Source organism: Bos taurus, chromosome 5 (assembly GCF_002263795.3).
Source record: "Bos taurus isolate L1 Dominette 01449 registration number 42190680 breed Hereford chromosome 5, ARS-UCD2.0, whole genome shotgun sequence".
NCBI classification, from domain to species: domain Eukaryota; kingdom Metazoa; phylum Chordata; class Mammalia; order Artiodactyla; family Bovidae; genus Bos; species Bos taurus.
Window position 1 is genome coordinate 93,589,339 of NC_037332.1, and position 10,367 is coordinate 93,599,705.

Genomic DNA, 10,367 nt, shown 5'->3' on the forward strand with positions numbered 1-10,367 from the left:
AACCTGTGTCTCCCGCATTGCAAGGCAGATTCTTTACCCACTGAGTCACTGGGGAAGCCCATAGGCATAAATACCTAAGACTTCTTTATTCCCTTTATCTCTTCCTGTCCATTTCCAGTATTATTTTTTCTCTGGTTCATTCTGGGCCTTTTGCTTAGTTTGTTCTGTATCACTGGAGATTGACCTCTGAAAACTGTTTCTGAAGCTGTCTTACCAATTGGATTCTATGTCAGTTTGATCAATAGATGGGGGGTGTGCACAAGTGGAAACTTGGAGGCCTGGAGAAGGGAGACCGTCAGGAACACCCAATCACATAGGGACCCAAATATTCTATGTTTACCAGGCTTCAGGATTTTGTTCATACTGTTGCCCTAAATAGAATTCACTTTCTCACCTTTTCCATAAGGCAAATTCCCATTTTCTTCATGGTCAGTTCAAATGTTATCTGATGGTCTCCTCAACTCAGGGGAATTAATCCCACCCTTTCATACAGGCATCTTACATAAGAATCCAGGAACATGCTCTGAGCACTTTGAAAACATGTTCAGTGCAGCATTTAGTGTGCCAAGGAAATTGGCCCCTCATCAAAGATAGCAATGTGTATGTGTGTGTTCAGTTGCTCAGTCACGTCTGACTCTTTGCGACCCCATGGACTGTAGCCCTCCAGACTCCTCTGTCCATGGAGTTTTCCAGGCTAGAACACTGGGGTGGGTTGCCATTTCCTCTTCCAGGGGATCTTCCTGACCAAGGGATTGAAACTGCGTCTCCTGCATTGGCAGGTGGATTCTTCCCCACTGAACCACCTGGGATGCCTAAAGATATCAATACTTTATTTATTATTAAATTATTTAGATACATTTTATTTGACTATTCAGTTCTCCTAAAATCTACCAGGCAATCCCACCCCGGCCACCACTCCCTTTTGCATCCTGCATTCCCACATACACAACTCTTTTTCTGACTTAAATATTGAAATCCCCCACCAGGCCTTGTTTTGCCTTTGTTTTACTCTCCCCACCCTCTTCGAATGGCTTCAACCACTGCTATGGTACTCTTGCCTGGAAAATCCCATGGATGGAGGAGCCTGGTGGGCTGCAGTCCATGGGGTCACTAAGAGTCGGGCACGACTGAGCGACTTCTCTTTCACTTTTCACTTCCATGCATTGGAGAAAGAAATGGCAACCCACTCCAGTGTTCCTGCCTGGAGAATCCCAGGGACGGGGGAGCCTGGTGGGCTGCCCTCTCAGGGGTCGCACAGAGTCGGACACAACTGAAGCGACACAGCAGCAGCAGCAGCAGCAGCAGCAGCATGGTTCTATTGATCATCAGTAAGCAGGTGACTCAATTTGTATTTCTGATCCAGGTTGTATCCTCAACTTCAGATATGGATATTCTGGACATCTATTTCAGTATGTTCCTCAGGCTTCTCAAAAGCAATATATCAAAACTGAGTCCATGATGTTTCTCATCCCCACATACACTCCTACTTCAAAACCCTCCCATGCATCTGTGTCTCAGCAAATAGTGCTATGAAATCTCTCCAGTCAGAAGCCTGGGAGTCAAGATTGATTTCCCCTTCCCTATCATCTATATTTAAATCAGTCAGAAATTTTCATCATGTTTTCCTCCTTCATGACTCACTAACCCCTGCCTTCCATCCTCATTAAAACACCCACAAATAGGCTGTGATCACTTATCTCCCAGGTTACATTTTCGCTAGCCGGTTTCTATGGCCTCCTAGCCATTCTTCCCATTGACGCTGGAAGGATAATCCTTCTGCGTGTTTAGAATATAGTTCTGACTCCATCAACCCACAATTAGAAAACTTCATGGCTTTCTCATGAGTTCAGCATAAAACCTAGCATGAAACAAGACCCTCCACAATCTTGCCCCATCTTGCTTGTCTCTCACCACTCCTTCTCTTCATACTGTGCTCTAGAATTATCAAAATGAGGTTTCCCAGGTGGCAGTAGTGGTAAAGAACCCGCCTGCCAATGCAGGAGACTTAAGAGATGTGGGTTCAATTCCAGATCTGGAAGATCCCCTGGATGAGGGCATGGCAACCCACTTCAGTATTCTTATCTGGAGAATGCCATGGACAGAGGAGCCTGGGAGGCTACAGTCCATGGGGTTGCAAAGAGTCAGACACAACTGAGCACACACACACACACACATAGCACACACTTTGGGCAGAGCACTGTGAAAACTTAAAAGGTTTGATTTTTGTTCTCTTGGAATTTTTACAATCTAAACATATAGGTAGATATATATGTAAGTTTAATATCAGTCTATCACATGGACAAGATAGGCAGGATCTTACCAGCCTTATAAAACAGCTCACCACCCCCTGGATTCTGTGGGTTCAGAAATAACATTGTTCCCATTTGTATATGTAGTTTCACAATACAACTTTCTAAAATCCATGTCAAGAGCTAGGAAATGAGTCAGAAAAAGACATCTAACTCTATGAGATAACTCGCTCTAATTTCCTCATTAGTGAAAACGACATCATCATAAAGAATATCTGCCAACAATCTGATATAAAAATGTACATGCATCATGAAAAATAATTGCTGTTCAATTACTACTGAATTATAAAGCCGTCATACAGGTGCAATAACGCAAGAGCTTTGAAAGTATGAAAAACTGCTTAGCTTAGGTAATTACATGTGTTTGAATAAAGTCCCGAGAATAAAATTTGCAGAGTTTGAAGAAACAATGAAATCAGTATCAAAGTGCTATTTATAACCATATATTTTTAAATTTTCTGTTTTTTGTCCTGCATAAATTTTGAAAGGACAGGGACGATTTTCTAACTCTGGGGTCCAGGGAGTGAGAGAGAGATGAGGAGCTCTTCCTTTGCTTTTTACCTTCTCACCTCTCAAATTGGATCCACAGGGACAGTACTACAAAGATAGAAATCTAGCTATAACCATGGTAATTGCATCTTTTAAAATAGTTAAATCTTACTTATGCCCTGTTCAGAGTTTACATATATGAAAAGTAAAATTTATAGGAAGGCAACTGTATTACTACTGTGAAAAGGATATATTTCTTGTAAATTTCCAGGATCTTTAGCAAGGGAAATTAGGATCTAAAACTAGAAAGGGCTTTAAATATCATGTAATCCAAGGGCATTAGTCACCATGAAAGGAAACCGAGGTCCTGAGAAGTTAAGTTTATTGTACAAATGTGTGTAGATAACAAGAGAACTGAGTCTAAAAGCATTTCTACAATGTTATAAACTTGATTAACTATAAACTTTATTGGTTTGGGTCAATTTCTAGTTTTCAAGGTACTCAACCTTCAGAGCTCTAAGACAGATTATTTTACCCAACTACAATGCTATAGAAATAAAATTGGATTGGCAAAAAAGTGGCATGAATTTTACCACAGGACAAGCTATCAATTAGTTAAGTAAGCTTAGACAAATCACTTCACCTCTCAGCCCCTTCAGTTGTAAAACACTGTAAAACAAGGTGATGGTGGTGGTTTAGCAACTAAGTCGTGTCTGACACTTGCTTCCCCATGGACTGTAACCCACCAGGCTCTTCTGTCCACTGGGCACAAATACCCTCTTGCAGATTTAAGACTGTATAATTTTGATGTTAGGTGCCAGTCTATCTAAAATTATAAATTTTAAAAACCAGATGCCACCAGTCTTACTCCTGTATCTATATTTCCAATCCTTCTTCCCCCTATGGTAAGATGCTTTCCTTAAGCAAGGCATCATTCTTTCAAAACATGTCTATTAACGACCAAACCTGTACTCTAAGCAAATGATTAGATTAAAACTGGGGGCTGGGACTTCCCTGGCAGTTCAGTGGTTAAGACTCTGCACTTCCAATGTAGGAGGCATAGATTCAACCTCAGGTTGGGAAACTGAGATTCCACATGACTTGTGGCGTGGCCAAAGAAAATCTGTTTTTAATGTTTTTTAAGTGGGGGCCTTAACATTCATCAACATCTTAAGTTTTCAAGGTCAGTACCATAGAGAGTAGTAATTTCCTCCTACAGATCTTCTCTAAAATTGGCAAAACCCAAATCTGAGGTGAATGACAAGAAATTAGTTTTACCTTCATACTGAATAACATAGTACATGATTCAACTGCTTCCTTTTTTCTTTTAGTGAAGATATAATCTAGTATTAAAAATAACAAATTGTTTAGTAGACTTGGCAAAATTTTAGAAATAGTGACTCAAAAAATTAAAATTTTAAAATAGATTACATCTTGTGATGAATTTTGAAACAACTAAAACAAATCCATTTTCTTTCTTGAATAAAAATGTTAACTTTTTCTTAAGGTTATCATCCTGGCATATGTTTAGCAGAGGCTATAGTCTCCTATAGTCTTCTCTAGGTGCTTTTCAAAGGTATGACATGGTGCTCCATAAATTCCCATGAAATATATGTATTATTCAGTAGAGGTGATTAAACAGCAATGTTCTGAAATACTTTTGCTTTGGAATATTTAACATCGTTACAAAATGTCATTGGGGTTATGTTTCATTTCCACTCAAAGCAGGAAGTAACTCTTCCCACATATACACAAAGGGAACTCCATTTCCCTGTTTCATCATTGATTGGATATTCTGCAGGTGCCCCAATATGTCAAATGGTAGAGATAGTTTGACTCCAGCTCTGTTCCTTAGTGGGCTTCCCTGATAGCTCAGTTGGTAAAGAATTTGCCTGCAATGCAAGATACCCTGGTTCGATTCCTGGCTCAGGAAGATCCGCTGGAGAAGGGATAGGATACCCACTCCAGTATTCTTGAGCTTCCCTTGTGGCTCAGCTGGTAAAGAATCCGCCTGCAATGCGGGAGACCTGGGTCCCATCCCTGGGTTGGGAAGATCCCCTGAAGAAGGGAAAAGCTACCCACACCAGTATTCTGGCCTAGAGAAGTCCATGGACTGTATAGTCCATGGAGCTGCAAAAAGTTGGACATGACTGAGCCACTTTCAATTTCACTTAACTTTTTTCTGTTCCTTAGTGTTGAACAGTACGACTATCCACAGCAATGTCTGCTATGTAATGTACTCATCCTCCTTGACACTCTTACTTCATCATGCTGCTGCTGCTGCTGCTAAGTTGCTTCTGTCGTGTCCGACTCTGTGTGACCCCATAGATGGCAGCCCACCAGGCTCCCCCATCCCTGGGATTCTCCGGACAAGAACACGGGCAGGATACATATCCAATTAGTACTAAAGACTCTACCTTCAATTTTCTAGCAAATCCTGGCATTTCTTTTTTTCATTCATTTTTGCCTAGGTTACTATGCTAGTATTTTAGGTAGTGGCAGTAGTAAAAGCAGTAGTTAGGAATTACTGAGTTTTGTCAATACCTCTTAACTGGGGTCCATACTTCTGATCGTGAGTGGAAAAAAAATGATTTGGTATGAAAGATTTTAGCCTTTTGTATCCTGTGTTATTGTAGAAATTTGTTCTATTCAATGGGTTCAATATATAAAAGAGGGATGACTTCAGGACCCAGTCCAAATTCAATATTATAAAGCCATTTATGATCTAGATTTTTTCTTATCCCTTAGCTTCCTGACTCTTTTCTCCCCGACCTTGGAGCTCCCCAATCTAAGCCTTTTGAATCCTTAAAAAACTAAAAACAGAGCTATCCTATGATCCAGCAATCCCACTCCTAGGCATATACCTTGAGAAAACCATAATTCAAAAAGATACATGCACCCCAATGTTCATTGCAGCACTGTTTACAATAGCCAAGACATTGAAGCAATCTAAATGTCTATCAATGGATGAATGGATAAAGAAGATGTGGTATATATATACAATGGAATATTCCTCAGTCATAAAATAAGAATGAAATAATGCCATTTGCAGTGACAAAGATGTACCTAGAGATTGTCATACTGAGTGAGGTAAGTCAGACAGGGAAAGATAAATATCATATATCACATATGTGGAATCTAAAAAAATAGTACAAATAAACTTATTTACAAAACAAAAATAGTCACAGATGTAGAAAGCAAACTTATGGTTACCAAGGGGAAAAAGGGAGAGAAGACTCTTTTCCACTCTCAGCCACTAGACACAAACTGAAATAATATTCCAGGCACTGTTCTAGGAAAAGGCATATAAAGATAAATATGAAACTGCCTCTATTCTCAACACATGGCCGGTGAAGAAAATGGGGAGATTGTGATTGACATATACAAACTACTATTAATATATATAAAATAGGTAACTAACAAGGACCTACTGTATAGCACAAGGAACTCTACTCAATACTTTGTAATGACCGTATGGGGAAAGAATCTAAAGAAGAGTGGAGATATATATATATATACAACTGATTCACTTTGCTGCACAGCAAAAAGTAATACAACCTTGTAAAAATTAATTTAAAAAAAAATAAAGTGATCTGTATTGTGGAGAGTATGTCTTCTGTTAGAAACAAGCCTCATTTTATACATTTCCCAAGGGTGAACTGTATCCTTCTAAGGACAGTTAGGACTTCCCTGGTGGCTTAGACGGTAAAGCTTGTGTCTACAATGTGGGAGACCCGGCTTGGAGCCCTGGGTTGGGAAGATCCCCTGGAGAAGGAAATGGCAATCCACTCCAGTACTATTGCCTGGAAAATCCCATGGACAGAGGAGCCTGGTAGGCTACAGTCTATGTGGTCGCAAAGAGTCAGACATGACTGAGCAACTTCACTTTCACTTTCAAGCGATTTCAAGGACTTCCCAGATGGTGCTAGTGGTAAAGAATCCACCTGCAATGCAGGAGACACAGAAGACACCGGTTGGATCCCTGAACAGGGACAATCCCCTGGAGGAGGAAATGGCAATCCACTCCAGTATTCTTGCCTGGAGAATCCCATGGATAGAGGAGCCTGGCAGGCTACAGTACAGAGTCAGAAAGAGTTGGACCCAACTCAAGCAACTGAGCATGCACGCAGGGGATTCAAGCATAGGTATCACTTCCATGGAAATATTTCTGTGGACTTTATTTTTATTGGAGTATAATTGCTTTACAATGTTGTTAGTTTCTGCTGTACAGCAAAGTGAATCAACCATATGCAACGTGCTCCCCGACAGCTAGCATTGCTATAAGCTCTACTGCACTCTCTTCTTCTTCCACCACAGCACATAACTCTCTGGAGTGTAGTTCTTGCTTAATTGTTGATATTCCTCACTGTATGGTTACCCCTACCCAGCCAAGTTTGCTATTCTGTCATCATGGGCTCCCCATGACCTGGTAGCTACCCGGTGCTCAGTAAATATTGCTAGTGGTCAGATAGGGTTCATTAGGTGCATAACAATGCCTTTGTTTCCTTCAAAACATCCTAAGAATATCTCATCTTAAACTGTTTTTTCATTTATTCACTCAGGAAGTCAACTAGTCATGTATTCATATATAGACATCAAGTGTATTCTACCCAATTACTAGAGTCAAGATCTGGTAGCAGATTTTAAAAAACAAATAAATAAGCAGCACTTCTTGTAGAACTGCATGAGTAAATGTTATTTCTGTCTGGTATGTCATACTCACTCTTAGCCACTAGACACAAAGTGAAATAACATTCCGTGCACTGTTCTAGGCAGTGAGGTATAAAGATAAACACGAAACTGCCCCTATTCTCAACACACGGTCAGTGAAGAAAATGCAAACTAATTAAAAACTATTTTTTAAGAAAGATGTACACAGTGTCTTAAGAACACAGAGAAAACTATCTTTGAGAATCAAAGGAGTATTTGTTGTTGAAGCATGCTGCTGCTGCTGCTAAGTCGCTTCAGTTGTGTCCAACTCTGTGCGACCCCATAGACGGCAGCCCACCAGGCTCCACCGTCCCTGGGATTCTCCAGGCAAGAACACTGGAGTGGGTTGCCATTTCCTTCTCCAATGCATGAAAGTGAAAAGTCAAAGTGAAGTCGCTCAGTCGTGTCCGACTCTTCCCGACCCCATAGACGGCAGCCCACCAGGCTCCTCCATCCATGGGATTTTCCAGGCAAGAGTGCTGGAGTGGGGTGCCATTGCCTTCTCCCATATATAGTAATTTGTATCTGCTAATCTCAAACACCTAATTTATCCGTCTCTCTTTGCCCTTTGGTAACCATAAATTGTTTTTTATGTCTGTTAATTTGTTTCTATCTTGTACATAAGTTCATTTGTATCATATTTTAGATTCTGCATGTGAGAGATATCATATGGTATTTGTCTTTCTCTTTCTGACTTACTTCATTCAGTATGATAATATCTGGTTACATTCATGTTGCTGCACATGGCATTACTTTTGTTTTTTATGGCCAAGTAGTATTTCACTGTGTGTGTGTGTGCATATATGTATTATATATATATATATATATATATATATATATATATATATATATATATATATGTATGTATCGGAGAAGGCAATGGCAACCCACTCCAGTACTCTTGCCTGAAAAATCCCATGGACAGAGGAGCCTGGTAGGCTGCAGTCCATGGGGTCGGGAAGAGTCGGACATGACTGAATGAATTCACTTTGACTTTTCACTTTCATGCATTGGAGAAGGAAATGGCAACCCACTCCAGTGTTCTTGCCTGGAGAATCCCAGGGACGGCGGAGCCTGGTGGGCTGCCATCTGTGGGGTCGCACAGAGTCGGACACGACTGAAGTGACTTAGTAGTAGTAGTAGTAGTAGTAGTGTGTGTGTGTATATATATATATATATATAATAGATACATATGTGGCTTCCCAGGTGGCACTATTGATAAACAACTGGCTTGCCAATTCAGGAGATACAAGAGACTGGGTCCCATTCCTGGGTCAGGAAGATCCCCTGGAGGAGGGCATGGCAACCCACTCCAGTATTCTTGCCTGGAGATTCCCCTGGACAGAGGAGCCTGGTGGGCTATAGTCCATAGAGTCTCAAAGAGTCGGACATGACAGAAGAAACTTAGCACCCACACATGCATATATATATCACAGCTTTATTTATTCATCTGTCAATGAACATTTAATTTGCTTCTATGTCTTGGTTACTGTAAATAGTACTTCTATAAACGTTGGGGGTACATGTGTCTTTTTGAATTAGGTTTTCCCAGGGTATATATCCAGTAGTAGGATTGGTGAGTCATGTGATAGGTTTATTCTTAGTTTTTTAAAGGCAACTTTGTACTGTCCTCCATAGTGGTTGTACCAATTTACATTCCCACCATTCCCTTAAAAATGCTTATTCTAACACAACATTGTAAAGCAATTATCCTTCAATTAAAAAAAAATTTTAAACGCCTAGAGAGGACTTATGAAAAATTATTCCATAAGTACATATCAAATTTGAAATTATTACACCAACATACTGTAAAATCATTTTGAAAGACAATACAGTTTTCTCAGAATTTATAATCAACTTTGGGATATTTTATAGAAATGCTTTTTAAATTATTAAAAATTTAAAATTGTTAAAAATATTCTCCTTAAAAGTAGGGCTTACATTTCTGGTACATTTCCAATGAAACCCTTGTGGAATCTGATACATTCAGGCACTGGGTGCTCAGTAAAAATTATGGGTGGTCATTAGGTTATCAAATAGGCCTTTGACTAATTTCCTCTATTAGATATGATACATTAAATATGTATTATATGTATAATATATATTATAAATATATAATATAAATAATATATATACTAAATATGTATTATAATAAATTTCCTCTACTAAATATGATAAGTAAAATTTTGCATTCCAAAAATGATACAGGCTCTTTAATTTCAAAACATGCCTGATTTGTATTATAATTTGACATTAAATATCAAGATGTCTAAAAACTTTCCCACACTTTAACCCAGTGATGTTATTTCTGAGAACTAGCCTAAGGTTGTAGTCAGGGAATGAGAACTTTTATGCACAAATATTCATTAAATTTTTGCTTATAAGGTGCCTTCTCTTTTAAATGTGGGCTCAGGGTCCAGAGTTAAAGAAAGATTGACATAACTGATTTGAGACAAATGTAACTAACCCCAAGTGGAGGAATAGTTAAGTAAGCCATGCATCTGTCTATTAATGCAACCATAAAAATTCATGTTTACAAGGAGTTTGCAATGGCATGTTAAACTGCTTATAACATTACCTACAAAAGGGGTAGAAAACATATTATACAATAATTGTATACAATTATACAACTGAAATATTTAAACCTTGCTAATAAAAACTAGCCATGAAGGGACAACATCAAAGGAAATGCTTCAAAAAATTCAGTTTTTTTCCTTCTATTTTTAGACATTTTCCAAATTGTATCTAATGTGTGTACTTATTTCTATAATGGGGGGGGGCAATGTCACTTTATTAAGGGTGGCGTGGAGGGGGAAGGACAGAAAACAAGCCTGAGGGTGTTGGTGTTAGGATAGGATT